At 42.5% G+C, this 19,744-nt stretch overlaps 1 protein-coding gene across 1 annotated transcript in view; it reads right to left on the bottom strand.

Moving 5' to 3' along the window:
• Positions 1 to 19,744, bottom strand: part of EVL (Enah/Vasp-like) — a 127,683-nt gene that overhangs the window by 28,698 nt on the left and 79,241 nt on the right. The gene's annotated exons all lie outside the window — the stretch shown is intronic.

The following is a 19,744-nucleotide window of genomic DNA, read 5'->3' as shown; positions in this document are numbered from 1 at the left end:
GAACATTCAGGTTTGAAACTTTTCAATAAAGGTTAAGATTAGCTCATAATCTCGTGCCTCTAGGCAGTAATTGAACTTTAATAAAACCACCAAATATAACCCAACTCTCGTTAAACAGAGAGCATTAGCCATACTCAGAAGCTGTCACTGCCTGCCACTGTATAGGGGTCTGCTTAATGCCAGAGCCCAGGCAGTAGATGCTCCAAAGAAGCCAAGGGTATAAATCAATGCACACCACCTAAACATACGATGTATATTCCAAAGATATTTTCCTGAATTTGGTTTTAATGAGGACATGAGTTGTTTCACTCTGGTGACAGTTTGGCAGGTGCTGTCCCAGCTGAGAAGAGAGCACTGGCAATGCTGTGGTAAGAGCATCACTGGGCTCCGAAAGCACTTTCCCACTGACTTCAAGGGGCAATGTCTCAAGCCTCATGCATTCATCTCGTGAAATACAAATGAGTATCTTCCTTTAGCTAAGTGTGACCATGTATTTCTGCATATATCTGCTTCTACTCACTTCATACTTACAATTCCTTACATCAAATAAGAAGCAGGAATTCAATCCTTCTTTGGGGGCAAATTGAATCTCTGAAAATCTCTTAAGCCACAGGGAAAATGAACTCAGCCACTGGCATGTACAGGAGTTAAATCTGCTGATATTTATTCACTTGGCTTGTCAAACATAATCTCTAGTTTTGTTTAACAATAAGACTTCTGACACATTAAATCAGAAAAATATATATGCTTAGTGTAGCCCAGTGCTGCACCCAAGGCACTTAGAGCACCATGGTCTACTCTTGGCCCAACTCCATGTATAAGCTTCCCAGGCAAGTCTCTCAGTTTCTAACTGTCTCTCCCCTTTTTCACTCTCTGGTGAGACAGTAAACTACTCAGGGCAGTCTTCTCCACAATGTAGAGAACTGCAGGGCGCTGTACATGCACTGAAGCAACACGTGCACGTGGAAAATGCCACATTATAAACGCACAGTTTGCATCTAGTTAATGGTTATGATCCAAACAAGATCCATTCTATCACGATTTAAAGCCTGATGCTGCTGTAAAACAACTAGGATAGGCACCTGTACCTGGACAGAGGGCTGGAAGGCAGAGGAGTTTTCAATGAAACATAACTTATTGGGGAGATTTATGAAAAAACATGCCAAACATTAGCAATGGGTAGTCAATGATAAACACACAAGTCTAATAAATTCAACAGATAAACAAGAAATTGAAATGCAGCACCTGATCCCACTCACACTAACACCAAAAGCCACACTCTCTGCTTAAGAGAAGCAGAAGTCCCACTGACTAGGAAGGTCCTTGGTAAATCCACCCATCCTCCTCAGCCTAATGGCCCAATTCTCCACAACCCCGCAAATCTTCATTTCCAGAAAAGCTAACAGGAATTGACAGGCACAGGAAGATCATTATGGGAAAAGAAAAAAAAAAAAAAAAAAGAAAATAACCAGATAACTCTTAGCAGGTATAAAATACTAGCCTTGTTCATATCTATTTTTTAAAACCAGTATCTATTCCATGAATACAGATGCTATTCATTAGCAAGTAAGCCAGAAGTGATCCAACACACTGATTCAGAAGTCATCATTCCATATTCTCACAGTAATTACTTTTCCTGATTTAACAGCTCCGACTAAAACCAGAGTCATCTGAACCTAAGAGGTCACTTCTTTCAAATATTATCGCAGCATCCTACTTCCTGCCTGCAAGAGAAAGACAAACGATCCATCGAGGAGCTACAAGTGCAAGCGACTTCCCAGCACAACTGGATGGCAGCACAGAACATTTCCATGCAAAAACGCCCTGGGACAAGTATCCCTTCCCCCTTCCCAGGATAGCTCCTGCCCGAGCACAGCATGCAAGGGATGGGCGTGCAAGGCAGCAGGGAGGTTTCCATCACCTACAAGACATTCGGCACAGGATGACGCAGTCGCAGTGACAGAGGCAGAAGCAGTGCCAAATCCATTCCCTGCTGACCATAGTATGGCAGCAGCCTCCTCAAAGCACTCCTCTCTGCACCTTCCTCATGCCCAGCACTTACCGGCCGCACCGCCGCAGACCAGGTTTCACCAGGTGTAATCTATCCACCGCTGCAGCAGCAAAGTGGGCCTGGTCACTTAAATATTTAATCGGACCCTCTTCCTTGTCTATCACAACGCTTCGGGGTGCCTGAAGTCAGAATTCATTGTCTGGACTTTCACATAATACCGTGAAAGTCAGACAGAAACTGCATTTTCTGCCTTCTGCCCCAATCAGGAGATGAATGTTGGACACTAGTCTTAAAATACAAGTGTGAACATGCTGGATGAAGAAATAAATATGTATGGCTTAAAATCCCCATCTACTGTCTTTCAGTTCTCTCCATCATCCCACAATTTGTGATGTCTTCTGATCCCAACACTTCTATATGTAAGTACAGCTGGGCTCACAGAGGCAATCCAGTTGAAGTTAACAGACAGTTTGTATGAGGAGACTGAACAGAATATTTTCTCTCTGCCATCTTCACCTTATCACCAGTCCTTTGATACATTTCTTTCCTTTCTCCTCACCTTTGCATCATTCTGTCTACTGGGGACTTCACATAGCCCAGTCCTGTACTCCTCAAGCAAATTCAGAACTGGTTTGGGGGATGTATCTCTACAGCTTCAGTGACACTACTCTAGATCAGTTAATGTTTAAACCCACTGAACTCAGCAGGTAATTCATTTAATACCTAATTTCTAGAATATGCTGAACAAAACCTGTGAGGCTTTTGCTATGGTTAGAGCAGGTGGAGACAGGTTCATAACTATCTTGCAATATATCAGAGCCATTCCTGTTCCTTCTCAAATAATACATACTCAGCAAACTTTAGTAGTTGTTCGCTCTCTGTATCTGCCTCCTACAACATACCCAGAGCACTTGAATATGTAGATATTCTAACGGTGAAGCTGCTTATCATATGTTTGCTAAAGCTTGTTGCAATGAATGATTTATGTCCCACTTTAAGTCTACAATATCAATACCTCTCAGGTATGCTCCACTATCAGATGCAGCAAACCAAGTATTAACTGACTAATATTTGAGACAGCAAAAACCCTGTTAATAGCGAACTATCTTTGTCACTATGGCACCCAGATGGTTGAAATTCTACCTGCATATGGTCATTGTTTTCTGCTTGTTGGCTTATAAAGCCATTGGAAGCATAGCAACAAATAGGGATATTACACTCAAATCCGAGTGTAAATTCAGGTTTCCATAGCCATAAATGCCAACAGTCTTATGTAATTACTTTCTAAAGGTTAAAAAAAAAAACAAAAAACAAACCAGAAAGAAATTTAGATTAATAAGATTGGCATTAAAATAACAAAATTTTACACTATGTTTTATCATCAGGACTCCACTTTTCCTAGAGATAAAGGTATGTTTGGACAATTCCATTCTCAGTTTTGAAGACACTTCAAATCCTTGTTCTCCTTTGCTTTCCTCCTATATCTCACAATGAAAGGAAACATCTGGCTGGTGTAAAATATCAGGTCTGATCTCTGAAGCACTGGAACCACTTGCTTTTTCACAAGAAAACAGTGCTACACAAATGTGCAGGCAACTTTAAAAAATCATACCAAACTGATGAAGGAGTCTGTAAATCCAGAGATGTAGAACTTCATTCTGTCGTAAGAATGCATCTAACTCTTTCAAGGACTTACCTGGCCGAGACTATCTGTTACCTTGTATTTTCTTTATTATTGCCTTACAGACTTTTCTCTTACACACTAAGATTTTGGTTGCTAAGAGGTTAAATATGCTCATGACTACGAAAAAGCTGAAAAATATCCTTTGAGGACAAACAGCATCTAAGAGAATCTCAGACTGATCTAACAGAGATTAGCAAACTCCTGCAGCTCCTTCTGCCGAAGTATCACCTGCACAGAAAAAATCCTGCCAACAAAGACTGCCATGCAACCAGGAAAACAAGTGAGTGGGTACGCTCACTTCTCCCTCGCTTACCCCTAAAATTAAGGTAGTATTTTTAAGTAGCTCATTCAATCATAAAGTAGGGCAGCAGAAACAGTGCCACCATGTGACTAAGTGGCACAGCATGGCTTTAGGTGGCGATGTGCAAGGAGATGTGATATGGACTGGGAACCGGTCACCTCGGGGACTCCACCATCACTTCTGACTCTGAAATAAAGCCTGGGATGCACGGTCACATCAGTGAGGAAGTGACCCTTCAGAAGTGGGAAATAGCAACATGGTCCACAAGGAACATAACTACAGAACCTGAGAAAGCAGCTGCCCCAGAGAGTATGACGTGAGACACCACCTCCGCTTCCTACTTGAGGCAAACAATTACGACTTGCTGGACGCTACCAGTGTTGGTCTAAGAAAACAAAATATTCAGGTGTGGCTGAAAACATTGTGACCAAATGCTTTTATAGCACCTATACTGGGATTCCTCAGCTGTGGTACATGTGCCATCAGCTGCATGCAAGCCGCTTAAGAGTGATATTCTGTCATGTAGCACCTGACATAATCCTCCCTGAAACCTCGTAATTTCTCACGATTGCCATTTGACTCTGCCTTCACAAAGGTTACAGGCCAGCTTGCTCGTGACAGGGCAGACGACTCCTAAACGAGCAGCACGCAAAGAGATTATAAGTAACAATTCAATTGACCATCTCTTATTCCTGGATAAAACAACCTTGACCCTATTTTGAGCATGAACCAATACCAGCTGGCTAAAAGGCAAACACTCCCTCAACTAACTGCTTTTGTAATCCTTGCAACAGGAAATCAATTGTGCAAATTGCATTTTGACAAGTATAAATCACCACTGAGTCTACTGCAAAGGCTGACAAAACACTCTTGACGCCCAGCAGTTACCTGGTGCAGTAGCCCTCTGAAAGGAGACATGCTAGAAAGAAATACTTCTTTTTTTAAACAGAAGTTGGAAAACTAATTCCACAATCTGCAGCAGTGAAAATAAAGAACAGCTCTGATCCTGCAAGTGGGAGCAGACAGGTAGGAGGCTCTCCTACATGAAGCCTTTTGCAGGAAGACTGTAATTACATGTTTGAGCACCTACTGATGGTATCAGAGACTGTGCGCAGAGGCGCCAATATGCAGCTGATAAAACTCATGTCATTTTACTTTTCTGTACATTTTGCCCTTAACTAAAAAGGTTGCTTTCCTTTTTTAATTCCTAATATCTATTATCCATGCTTGAGGAGACACTTAACAGTGCATTAGATTGCTAGGAACCCAGAAGCTGTGCCAAAACTGAAATAATGCTGTGAAGTGAACTGAATGCATGATTTCAGGATTTTAGTAGTGTCTTTATCCACTGGCACTCTCTGAGGGTGCCAGGGTACTCTAAAGAGTTCTGGGAACCAACCAAGAAGGAGAACGATGAACTTTTAAATTCCTCACCTGGGCAAAATATACTAAAAATGCTATCGTCATGCCATCATCCAGATCACTGTAGTCCTGAAGACTGAAACTCATTTCTTTTATTGAGGATCAGTGTCAGAAGTTTTATTCTACCTGTAGAAGCTGCTTACACTGAACCAGGCTTAACCTTTTATATTGCTTTTCTCTGCTCTCAACCTTCATTTCCATCATCAGTTCCAAAGGACTCCTGGGTACCGTGCCAAGGAGACCTAAAGAGTTTCCCACCAGTACACGATGCTCGAGGCATGGCTGCTAATCTGCAGACACCACATTCACATTCCCTTGCAATTTGGTTGGAGTAAGATTGTACAGAGCAAATTTAAGACTGGGAAGAAAGCACCCTGCCCATCTCCATGTTTCATCTCCGTGGAGCTGCTCCCTGCACCGGGACCTTAGCTGAGCCCATACTGAGCTGGGACTCCTGAGTTGACAGATCCTCTCCCAAATTTCAGTGTCTGCCAAACCTGCACAAGGGAGTGGGACCACCCTAGAAATGCAGCTTGGAACCTCCATTTCTTACATGGACATCCCAGGTTCAGCCTGTTTCAGCCTGAAACAAGACTCGTCTATGAGATCAAGACGACCCACCTGGTAAAGCATCTATTTCAGAACTGGACCTTAATATGTATTTCCAGATTCATACAATTTTAAATAGCTTGTTCTAAGTAACAGAGAGCAAGAAGCATTCCAGGCAGATATAAGTCTCACAGACGGAGCACAGAAAACTCCCATCAACTCAAATAAAGATTACAGCTACCAGATATTTATCTGCATTGGAGCGCCTTGTACTGATGCCATTCCCTAATAATATGTTATGATTAAATCATGTCAGTGTTTTTGGTACCAAACTATTTTTAAAAGACATGCTTGCACTTTATGTATCTTTTCTTTGCAGGATACTGCTAGGGGCAAAATAGCTGCACAGGAAAGATGAAGGCTTGGTAAGTCATTTCTGATGACAGTTGCCCTGCCTGCAAGTTATTTACGCTGCTGCCTGTGAGTAGTCCATAATATGGTAACAATTAAAGAGTGACTAGTAGCATAGCTGTATTACATATATTGCTTTCTAAATTGTCTTCTGATGAGGAATTTTGAAGTATATGCTACACTGCTATTAAAATCATTTGGTATAAAGGAAGTGCCTGCATGGATTTGGTACTTCTCAGAGGGCTCAACTTTAATTAATTTAAACTTGCAAATTCATTGTGATTCATCTGAAAATGTTCAGAAAGTGCATTCTGTTCCCTTAGAGTAAGAACAGGCAGTTCAGGGGAAACTGTGATGTACATTTCATATGTTGCAGAAAGCTTGAGACCCAAGAAAAAGCCCCAGGCTTCTGTAAGGAACCTAGTAAGAACAATTCAAAAATACTTCAGCTTTGCAAACTTCTGATTGCATTACCGGTCTCTTAAAACCTCCTCAGTTATCAGTGCCAACCTGAAAGAGGCACGAATCCTCTCTGGCAGCACTGATTACGGGAGGAGCCTGGGTGAAACTCCATGCCAGACTTTCAGTCCTGTAAATATAGCTGGGATGAGTGTAATCCTAACAGATTAAGCCACAAGCTCTACCAAAATACCCACAGATTCAGGGAGGGTTTGGAAAATGGAATATCACTCTGTATCTTGGCTCACCATTCTCCCCACCACTGGTGAGTCACTGTCGGATGTGCCAGAGCCAGCCTTGCAGGGGACATGGCGTGCAAGCTCTCTTTGCAGTGAGCAATAAATACCTGCTTGGCTCTGTCTTACCATCCACAGTGGGACCTCTGCTGCTAAATGAAACAGGCTTCACGCCTTCCTGTTCATGCCCCGGAATGAGGAGTGGATGTTTATGAATCACTGGTGACCAGCCTTGTGTCCTATTATCTGGCTTTCCTTACGGAAAGGAGGCTGGCGAGGTAAGTGGTTGTAAGACAACTGTGACACAGGGCATGTATCTTCCCTCCCAGCACAGGGAAAAAGGACTTCCCAGAATTAGAGTTAAAAATAGCTGGTGTGCCTTAAAGGGCGTATTCACTCTGAAACATGGAAAACAAGTCTTAGCTGCCACCTCTAATACATCAGGCATCTGTAGCAGCCTGCTCTCTGGCAACATACCTACTGCCCTGCTCTTTCCTTTTTACCATTTCAAATCATAGATGATTCTCACCACGTTATGAGAAGCTTGCAGGGAGAGAGGGCAGATAGGGCCTTCTACATTGCATTGAAACCATCCTTATTCACACCAAAAAGGCTTTTTAAGGTTACTTCTTGAAATTTATTGCAGCCCTGCCTTTCTTCTTACATTTCATACACTGGCGTTGTTTCAGCTCCCCAGCATCCCCTTTTAGCCCTGCTCTGTGCCTGTTCACCCAGGCGGAGGGCAGGCTGGCCGCATCTTGCCCAGCGCTGCCGTGAGCGGACATCCTGGTTTGGAAACGACAGATCAGCATCGGCAAGGCAGGTGCCCAAGCTTGGGGCTCTCAGAGGCAAGGTGTTTCCTTTCAGACACGGTATTTTGTCAGTGATGGTAATGAGCCAGCTGGCAAAACTTAACTGGGGAAGTGATAGATTCTCTATCACATGCAGTTATTAAAGCAAGACATGGCTTTCTAAAGTACGCCTTTCTAGCACAAACAGGGCATTACGTACTTGGTAAAGAATGTGCAGGCAGAACACCATAGGTCTGTGTTACACAAGCAGGTTAGACTAGATGGCTTTAATGGTCTCTTTCTGACTCTCAAAATCTAGGAATCCAGCATCAATAGTTATCACTTTTTTTTTATACCAAAGATCTGCTTGACTCTTCTGGGAATTCATTAAAACTTAAAAGCCTTCCAAGCTGAGAAAATTACCATGATATTTCAAGCTGCTTTCCCCAGAAATTTACATTAATCCTCTCCCTGACCCCAAGCCAGCCTTGTCTCTTCTCTTCCGAGCAGCTTGAGCAAGGAGCATGGGGGGCTGCTCTTCTCTGTGGCTCCTTATATGGGCTCCCCCCTCTCCTTGTGTCCCCTCTTAGGTATTACCTAGAGAAGGGGAATCATAGAGTCATAGTATCATAGAATTGTATCAGCTGGAAGAGACCTAGAAGATTAGCAAGTCCAGCCTTTGTCCCAGCCCTATCAACCTACTAAACGATTCCCCCCAATGCAACATCCACCTGTCTCTTAAATACCTCCAGGGACAGTGACTCAATCACCTCCCTGGGCAGCACGTTCCAATGGCTGACAACCCTTTCAGAATAGAAATTCTTCCTAATATCTAACCTAAACCTTCCCTGGTGAGGGGAGACCTTATCGCTCTCTACAACTACGTGAAAGGAGGTTGTAGCAAGGTGGGGGTTAGTCTGTTCTCCCTAATGGCGAGTGACAGGACAAGGGGAAAGGGCCTCAGGTTGTGCCAGGGGAGGCTCAGGTTAGATATTAGGAAGAACTTCTATACTGAGAGGGTTGTCAGCCATTGGACGCTGCAGGGAGGTGGTTGAGTGGTTGCCATCCCTGGAGGTGTTTAAGAGATGGGTAGATGTTGTGCTGAGGTACATGGTTTAGTGGTCTTGACAGGGCTAGGACAAAGGTTGGACTCCAACCGAAACTGTTCTACAATTCTATGATTCTATTGCCAAGTCACTGAAGGAACTGGGAAGCTTTCCTTGCCATTCCCTGACATGGATATAAGCATTTCTTTCCAAGCCTGGAAGCCGGCACCACAATTCACATTGAGAAAGCAGATGACACGACCAAGCAGAGCCTACCAGGCCTGAAAACAGATTGCAGATTTAAGTGATAGCCTAAATAAGAGCCACTCTGAATGTGATTCACAATAAAACAAAAAAAAATAACTTTCTCCCACACTTTTCTTGCATGCAGACATGCCAAGCAGCAGACAGTATTTACTATCCAGTTGCCAAGGACAGGACCTGGCTAATCTCCCCTCCCCACTCCAGCACAAACCCACCCCAGTCGCTGAGAAACGTGAGCAATTCTGCATCGTGCTGATGAAGTTCTTAATCTACATGTTACCCAAGCTGAACTGCAAAACACGGCTGCTTGCCCTAGTTATCAAATGACCTGAAATTCAGCACGATCATCTGCCGTAACAGCTGGTTCATTGACGAAGAGAGAGAAGCTCCTGCCTGGCAGCTGAACCCGCGCCAGCGCTGGGGAGCCCGGGGCCCCAGCACACACACCCACCTGCCAACACCGAGATGCTGCACCCACCCCCTGCATGACACGGCCTCAAAACGTCTTGTGTTCTTCGAATTCTGCAGGCTGACTCCTTCCTCTACGTATTTATTTTTCATCTGTATCACTGAAGAGAGATTTCAGAGACCTGGCACTTCAAAAGAGGGAGAAATAATGAAACATCCCCCCTTAGGAATTACAGTGAAAGTGAGTTTGGATCTTGTCAGTTTTCTTTCTTTCTTTCTACCTGGGGTGCTACATAAATAATAAACAGCACTAACAAATTTACTTCTTTTTACAGTAGCAACCTACATAGAAACACAGAAACATTAAAATTACTATACTTAAGTACATGTTAAGTAAGAGTTAAGTGCCCAACACAGGCAAAGTTCAGGAGCTAAATAACTTTGACAGATGTTATGAATTCTCTTTTAGGAATGACTCATATTCAAACACAGTGACACATTCTGAAGTTGCTTAGATGTACACCAAAGTATGTTTTTCTATTCCATTGACAGAAAGGTCTAATCATTTTTTAGTAAATTTTTACAGTTTTATTACTGTGAAAGGTAATATTAATGATATTTATTACTCCCTAACAACGAGATAAGCAGAATTAAACGTTTGGACTCTGTATTAAGACAGTTGTTTTTGTGCTTCTTCCCTAAATAGGAATGAAGAAAAAAACTGAATATAGTATATTATCAAAGACCTGCCTTTCCGCTGGAACTTGGTGCTGCTCCTTGGAACCCAATGGACATAATTTCCTGCTAAATTGGACATAGACTATGACATTTTCTGTGCTAATCTTTCCTTTTGGGTAAATAGCATTTTCTCATTCCCTAGCTGGAGAGATGAGAAATGGGGACTGCACATGCTCTTCATGTGATGTGTCTGAGTCCTGGAAAGTCCAATAGCTTCATGTTGCTAATGCTGTGCCCAAGTAGCCTCTGTCCTTCAGTTTTCACGTATGTAGCTGGTTGTAGCTGTTGCTACAGAGTCTGTATGTGCATTAGCAAGACCAAAGTTTGGGCTGCACATATGCCTTACACTTTCTGTTTACTTCAAGGTAGGCTTGGAATCCTTTCTTTAGCAGAGAGAACATATTGTAAGTGAGAATATAACCATGAATACTTAATTAGGGACACATGAAAAGAATCCGAAACCGTATGGTACCAAGACTTCAGCTAAAGTATGCTTGAACAAGTGATATAACTAATATTAAATGTTTGCTTGAATTTTTCTCTTTCTGCAGCCTTGCCAATATATCAACAAATTAAGTTGAAACCCCACATCGAGCAGCGTCAGATCTTATTGTAGTAAAAAATATTTCCCTAATGAATATCAGTTTTCATATTTTCTCCGACAAATGTTATCACACCACTGAATAAAAGCAGATTACTAATATATATGAGTAATTTATATCAAGCCAGTTACTTTGTCTAATTTAGGAGAAAAAAATATGAAAATAAAACTTCTTATCTGTATTAATAAATCTTTTACTTGCAGGCTACTATCAATGATGTCTTGGTTTTATTTTTAGTTGCTGTTTGCTAGGTGCTGACAAATACATGCATGGAGTTACAACCTGCCCTGGATAGATCATAATTTAGGTAAGCAAGTCTTGATCTTGTAATAAAGGGATTCCCATTTGTGAGGCAGGGACACCCTTCGGCTGTACTCCCATTAGCCGAGATCTCCCATCAACCAGATGAAGGGGAGTGCTAGCATGCCCTGAGCCTTGCAGTGTCCAGTGCCAAGACAGACACACACACACACAAAATACACCAAGGATGGCTCGGTGAAACACAAAACCCAGGAATCTTCCCACTGGGGGTGGCTCTGCTGCTTTTGCAACGATAGAAAAATTCCTGTCTCTCTCAATATCCTTGTTTTCCTCTCGCAGAAGAAAGCAACCTTGAAGACGTCTTATTTCAGAGTCATGTCCCTGCCTGATTTGGGGCAATACGCTTGAAGTGGCAGGTGAAGACCGAATTTTGCAGTGCTGAGCTCTGCATAAGTGGAGCCAGTACCTCGTCTCTCCTGGCCTTATGAGGAGTCAAGAGCGTGTTCCTGAGATGCGTTTAAGCTAGCACCTTACTACATCAACGACTCCACAAGTCCTCCTTGCCATTTATCTTAATCCTATCAGGAACTATTTGAATATCTGGAGGATGTGGCACAACAGCCTTTTATGAAGCGCCTCTTTCATTCATTAGCTGTGCTGGAGGAGAAGCAGGAACAATGGTATTGGACAATTTAGAACGGCCTGAACATTTATATTTTTTTTGCACCTTCTTGAGGCATTTGTTAGACCCTTCTTTCCATGGCTGAAGTCAGATGAGTTTAATTTTGTCTTATGATCTTTTTTAAAATGGCACTTTTTTGGCTTGTAATAATGACACAAGTTTATCATAAAGCTTTCTGCAACAAAATCCTACTCGGTCTCTATGTGACGTGCAATTTTGAAGTGTTGCTCTGAACTACAGACAGGCTACTTGGGAAATGCCAGACAAGGTATGTGGCTTTCAACTCTATCGCAGTCAACAGATAATTAAATGCTTTGCTAATAATAGTATCCTATATTTGAAGAGATAAGCTTAATAACTTGTTGAATTTCAGTGGAGTTTTGCAGACATGTCTGCATATTCCTGATGGCTAAACCAACTTTTATTTAACCATACAATTTGCTCTCATTTCTGTTTCTCTAGTTCAGATGTATCATTAACAAACATAAAATGTCACTGATGGAAAGTAATAAAGGAAATTGGCATTTCCTAGCTAAAACTCCACTACTACATAAAAAATAACTGTCAAGTCAATACAATAACAGCAGACACTCATATAAAACCCTCAAGGGGAATCAATGGAAATCTTTCTACTGGCTTAAGGAGAAACAGCCATTGGAGGGTGATGAAGATGACTGGGGGCTGCAAATGGCACATAGGGAGAAGCCAGGGGAGTCATCTTGTTTGGCTCAGAGCAGGGAAGGCTGAGGAGCAATCTCACTGCCCAACTGGTTCATGATGGGAAAGGCACAGCTGGGAACAAGGGCCTGATCACGTGGAGAAGTCTCCATCCTTGGCAATGCTCAAAACTCACTGGGATAAGGCCCTGAGCAATCTGATCAAATTTTGAATTTGGCCTTGCTTTAAGTAGGTGCCTGGAGCAGATGATCTCCAGAGGTCTCTAAATAACTCTGTCTGAAGATGCTGTGGAAATCAAGAACGCAAATATCGCTGGTCTCCACAGCATATGGAGAACAAATGAAGAATTTCATCTGATTGTGGGGGTTTTTTATTGCAAAATGAGATATCTGCTGATGCCCTGGGGTTCACTAAGCAGCTTCTAAATCTTAATTAAGATAGTTCAAAGATAATTCAGCATTTAATACCTGAGTATGCTTAATATTCTCCTAAATGCTTCTTTGCTGTTACAGATGACCTTATATGAAACAAGGGTCCAAAAAGAAGAAGGATGCTTAGTAATGAAATTCCTAGCAGCACCAAACCCCTAAAAGATGCAATGTTTTACTATATATTACAGCAAAGTAGCCCAAGCCAAAATATTTATATTCATTTAATAATAAATAATTTCGCAAGACTATGAGAACTCAGAATCTTTGACCTGGAACACTTCAAAATTCCCAAACGAGGTTAAGTCTGATGAAAACTTGAAGGATGGCAACTCCTCCAGTGCTGCTCTACTCTTTCTGTGCCCAGCAAGAGTTGTTCTAGGTTATGATTGCTCTTGTAATTAAGGAGGTTATGGTACAGATAAAGGCCTTTGCTGCAAAATACCTAGGAAGAGCTAAATGGATAATACCAAGAAAAGGAAAAGAGTTGCTGAAAACCAAAAACAGTCAGTGGTTTAATAAAACTTGACTTTGAGCTGCATAAGTAAACACAGCTATAGCTTCTTGCAGAATCTATGAAAATGCCCTCGGCACACAAAATCCAGCCGTTACTATGGCAATGTACATACAGTCATACGTCAGACAAATCCTGTAGCTCTTTTCCAGTTTAAACTTCCAACTAAAAATACAAGATTAGGTACAAATGAGCATGTCTTGTCCACATTGATGAGAGATTATTCACATGTGTACTTTCACAGAGGTCAGCTAGCAATCTGCAGCAAACGACCACCCTCTCCACATGTGCAGGTCTTTACATTCTGGGACCACCTGGTTGCTCAATACCTCCACTTCGCTTGTTAAAAAGTGTGTGTGGAGTACTGCATAGCAAACCTCCTTCCTATAAGAGGTGTGACTGAACACAACACAGTACTGCTCTTTCCACTCCTTTGCACATCAGCCTATTTCATAGTAATGTACAGCAGCTCCTGCAAACTTCATACTGCATGGCTGTTTCCAGGACGTAGCAATGTTTGCTGCACCTGCAGCCTAGTGTTGGAAAACCAGCTCTTATTGCTTTGTGCCTGCCTGGATGCCCATCATGCCCTGTCTTGTCTGGAGCCCAGATGTGACCACCTGCCAGCATCCCTGCACAAACACTTGTGTACTGGCTCTGGCTGAGATGGAGTTAATTTTATTCATAGCAGCCTCTAAAGTGCCGTGTTTTGGATTTGTGTCTAAAACAGCAATATTAACACAGCGATGTGTGTTATGATTTCTGATTTCCAAAATTAGGGAAGGCGGGGACAGAGTAAGGGAATCTAGGGAGCAGCCATGGGGCTGAAATGTGTCCCTCCTGCTGAGTGTCCTTGCCAGCTGACTGTGGGCAAGATGTGCTGAGGACCAGGCCAGCTTCTGCCTGCTCATGGAGGGGAACCAGGCTCCAGGATCAAGAATGGTGACAGCCAAGGGAGCAGGCATCCACCACTGCGACTGGCAGGTGATGCTCCACTGATCTGGGTTGCCTGGAGAGCCTGTCTGGATGAGCACCTGGCAACGCCAGAGCCCAGGCATCTCAGCTCTGAACGCCCCGAGCAGCCCTGCAATAGCTTCAGAGAGGGTGTGGGAGAAAGATTCTGACCCGAGGACAGCACAAAACAAAAGAGTCAATAACATCTGGACACACTCTGAAAGGATGAAAAGGAAAAAACCCCGATGTTATTCTCAGGTCTATGCCGAGAAGGAAAGTAAGGAGTAAACCAGTGCATGGGTCAGGGCTCTCAGCTGCCAGGACCATTAATAGAGACAGACAACAGGATGGATGAGGGATTGCTCTGGACAGACAGCCCAGGCGCTGCAGACGGGAACTGCGGCTGCACTCAGGGGGAGGGATCTCAAGACAGCTCTCCAACACGAGCCTCCTTCCTTGTGGTCTTTCTTCCTGACGGATAAACACACTGTCCACAGCTGTCATGCTTGTGTGTGAGGTCTTGGACAATAAAGAAAGGTACATTCGACTGAAGAAATGGGAATGAGAAATAACAAGTAACAAGGAAACACGGAATTAGAAGTTCTCCTGATGACAAAGGTCTCTCTGCAGAGATGACACCCTCCTCAGTCATGCTGCACAATGGCTGAGGTTACAATTTCACTTTAAATAAAACCCTTCTATAAAATACTGCCTATCTGCCATAACACAACCGTGCCCTGGACGGCACAACACATGCAAGAGCTGGAGACAAAGGCTCTCGGTCCATCTCCTTCCTGCCCCAGGGCTTTAGGAAACTTGGGAAAGAAGCTGGCAGCATAGGGAATCCTCTCAACTCTCCCAGTGCCAACACTTTGTTCTTCTGCACTGCAATACTACCCCATCACTTGGGATCCTACCACAACAAGCAGACAAACACGTGCTTAAACATAAATCTCTGAGCTGTTGCTTCTGATGACTGAAGTGGCTACTGCTAAGCACACACTCATCTGCAGTCCTGAACAGGGTTTAGAAGTGATGCATTTTAACAGCAGACCTGGAAGCATCGGTGGATTGTGTTTCCGCTTTAAGAACTGAAAATAATTAATTTGCAGAATATGGATGTCTGAAAGACTTTATGTTCCTTCTGTGCCAATGCACAAGGTGTTTTATCAGACCTTCTCCACCTGCTACCTCTTACTGTCCTAAAAAAAGAGCAAATGAAAGACAGGAAAATATTTTTCTTTATCATTTGGTGTCCTTTCAGTTCACAAAGGATCTTTCAATATAATTTAGAAAATGAATTTATACTTTTTTCCCTCCAAACTGGGAACTGTAATTCAATTAAAATTTGGCAGAATAATAGATCTATTTAAATATTTTATTTTTTCCAAAATATCTAGTGCTTTTAGGATGATTGAACTGAAAACCTTGAAAGCAAAGCCCATCCTCTTCTCATTCAAAAGGTTTTACTTAGAGCGGCTGCATACATTTCTGACTAGCTAACATACTTTACTTACTTCCCATAAAAATAAAACAAAAAGAAATCAACTACAACAATGAGAAATCAGGACATTCCACAAGGCAGGCACTTTGGCTTCTTTTCTGAGACCAACAGACACAGCTCTTTGGATCTACACTCTAGAGCAGCCAGAACCAGACTAGTAGCCAGAAGCCAGCACTTGCAAGCTCTCAAAAGGGCAGACAGGGTTTGGTTTTGAAGGACACAAAGCACTTTTAGCTCCCAGAGCAAGCACAAAGCACTGAGCTACTCAGGACTCTTCAAATAACTGCAGAGCAGTCACTTGCTGACTCCTGGACAGGACTTCTGTCTCAACTGAAATTTGAACAAGGGAACAAAGGAAGAAGAGAACAAGAGAAGTGTCTCATCCTCCTGCCAGTCCCTTCAGCACTCAGTCATTCCATCCCATAAGACGTTACACACACATAACCAATATGCTCCATGTACATGACCAAGCTTGCTTTAAATAATATCCCAGAGCAAAGACATCCCTCCTTACTTCTCAAGAAAGATTGAGGAGAGAAAATGCCACTGGAAACCATGGCAGACCTGCTGCCTGCTTGCTACAGAAATATCAGAATATTCTAATACAGCAATTATTAAACCTGACCTGTCCCATTAAACTTTTACTATGCACTTTTTCTAAGCTGGAACAACAAATCCATTCTCATTGCTGAAATATGGCATCCCTTGTGTTTGGATCCTGTCATTAAGAAAAAGGAATAAGCAAAAATACCACACTTTACAGCTGGAAAATAAACAAAAATATCGCTGTAATTACATATCTGCCTTCCATTATGCTGAAATTCATTTTATAATGTCTCTGTGCATCTCTTCACAAAGCTCAATTGCAAGACAAAGGTGGAGGTGACCAGAGAGATCAGCAGAGAAAGCCTCTCAGGCAAGCAGCATTAAAACAGGCTATTCAGAAAAATCCATGCATACTATGACCATTTCATGTATTACTTTCACTCTTCAAGAGGAATAGATAGCATTTTACAAACCTATTAGTCTTAACAGATTTGGCTCCCACCAAATGTGCAAATCAGAAGTGACTGCATGGAGGCAGCATGTTGTACAAATGTAAGAGAACAGACCTGAAGGATTTACAATATACAGCAGCTGAGGTTCACACATGACAAAAATTGCAATTTTATATCTGGCTATAGAGCAACAACTCAGAATTAATATTAGTTAAGTTCTTCTAGACATACAAATATGTTGTCCTCTCCTGCAGTCCTCCCAGGGAAAGTACTGACAGCTGCTTTAGCAACCATGTAGCCATCTAACTGATAATAAGCATTACTATCTTTTAAATAATGATAGTTTACATATATAGACAGCTGAGGGCTACATCCAGGGGTTTTTTTTATATTGGTGAAGTGATACCAAAAAACCCAGACCAGTTCCTGAGGCAGGACACGGGTAATACCGAGTACCATGGAAACACATGTTGGTTTTACTTCCAGTGAGTACCTGGGCTGATGACAGCCCAACCCACCCCTTCCAGATGACCCTGCTGAGCCAGCCAGACTGGTATTTTAAAATAAACTTGCCAAGTGGCAACATGAATGGAGACATTGACCAAACCTGCGGACTGCCTTACGCAATCAGACATAGTGTCCAGACGTGATGTTGGCAAAATCCAGCACCTAAACACAGAGCAAGGGAACTCCAGTGTGACCAGGGACAGCTGGTGGGATGAAGAACTCCCCAGGGAAATAGCAGGACATCATCTCAAATCCGACAAAAAACTTCAGGATTCCCAAGGCTGGTTTGTGTCTCTGCTCGCAGGGAAAACGAACATAAGCTCCCCTAGGCCACAAACATCTGGGATCAGGCAGACCTCAAAGAGCCCACACCAGGAGAGGGCTTTACCTTTCACCCACAGTCCACGTCGCCCACCCACCTGGCACAGCGGTTGAATCACACCTGTCCACAAAAGTAGGACTTGAAATACCAACACAATAAAACTTCTCAGTTTCAATGTTACATACTACTTTGCAAAGGTTAATACCTCTTGAAAGTTAAGAAAGTCCCCATCCCGGATGGTGAGTATGGTATAGGTACAGCACAGGAGCACAGGGCTCCACAGCAGCACCTCATCAAAAATGGAAACCAGAAGCTCTTTGAACCTCTCATTCGGGTCCCATGTCCTCTGCAGCAATATTTGCTTAGCTGGTGAAATGAGAATGGTTTATTCACTCTTCACCTGTTTTAGCAAAGCAGTTCTGAGGTCCAAGCATGAAGATGTTTCTGAGCAGTAGCCTGGGTGCCGGTTTTCGCTTGCCAGCAAGCGACACTGGTGGGAGATGTATTTACTTTTTATCATTTAAGCTAAAGTAATAAAATGTTCATGTTACAAATGGTGAAAAAATTGTAACATGTAATATTAAAAAATTGTTATAAAACCATTTTAAATCCAGGGACATCAGAGGCACCAAATATTCATGTCTTCTGTAATAACATGATCTATGGGGGTTGTACTAGATGACCTTTAAAGGTCCCTCCCAACCCAACCCATTCTATGATTTTAAAAACATATTACTAGAGACAAAGACTACTTTGCATTTACCAACTAGTTTGTAATTTTCACCATATTCCAATATATAAATACAAAGACACATGCTGAACAGTTTTTGTCAAAACTTGTTTGCTTTTGAAGACTGTCCCCCAAAAGAAATTTTAAACATAAATTCTCTTTTGCACCCTTGGCATGAGCAATTCTGTAACACTTAAAAAATATATATATAATTCCAGATACGTGCTGTGCTGCACTGGAAGGGAATAATTATAATGAGGTTTCTGCTCTGTATGTTTGAGCTTACCAGCTCAGCATTAATTTTCCTCAATATTTCATGAAGGCTCCCTTGCTACACTCCTCTTGCAAGCACCTCCCCCCAGGATAATATGTACAGCAAGGAGAGGAGACCAGGCTAGACCAGTTCAGTAGAAGAACTGAGTCAAGGGTTAGCTTTAAGACAGTTGTTCCAGTTTTAATCAATCATCTTAACCAAGATGAAAAATTGCTAAAGAAGCCATGAATACCATCTCAAGGAAGTTTCATAGAATTATAGAACACCAGGTTGGAAAGGACCTCAGGGATCATCTAGTCCAACCTTTCCTGAGGAAAGAAAAGTTTGGTTCTTTTGTAGTTGTTTATTTGTGTGTCTTGTTGTTATTTTTAGGTAATATAGCCCAGCACCCTGTCCAGTCAAATCTTGAAAGTGTCTGTTGTTGAGGACTCTGCCACTTCCCTGGGGAGATTACTTCAATGGATGATTGTCCTTGTTTTGGGGACCAGGCTTGCAATACTATGAAAAAGTGACACATTGATGTTTTAAATCTAGATCTTATGAAGTAGCAGGGTCACAACTACCATCAGTCAGAACCAAAAAAGCCCTGACTGTGTTTAAAAACCTTGTAGTCATCCACATTTGAGGATGTGGGAGCATTTTGTTTCTTTTTCTCTCTAACATGTTTTACTGGTGACAACTAACCTCTCACTGAAATACCATGAAGTAGGCTCGTATCATCAGCACACCCCATTACCCTCCGGCTGAATGTTGTTTCCACATTTTAATCATTCTCAATGTGAAGTCCAACAGCTGAAAGTCCAGTTTATTCACAGAAATTTTCTTTCCTTACCCAAGCATTGGACAAGACAGCAGTTTCCTCAAAACGCTTCCTCAGGAAAACCTCCTGTGAGAGACAGGGTTGAACTGGGGTGGGGGGCACAAAGCAGGAGAGCAACCAACACGGGCAGGTACTGAAGAGCAGAGGGTC

The sequence above is a fragment of the Apaloderma vittatum genome, unplaced genomic scaffold (assembly GCF_000703405.1).
Source record: "Apaloderma vittatum isolate BGI_N311 unplaced genomic scaffold, ASM70340v1 scaffold8185, whole genome shotgun sequence".
Lineage (NCBI taxonomy): Eukaryota > Metazoa > Chordata > Aves > Trogoniformes > Trogonidae > Apaloderma > Apaloderma vittatum.
The sequence above is the reverse complement of the archived record's forward strand: the minus strand, read 5'-3'. Positions and strand labels throughout refer to the sequence as shown.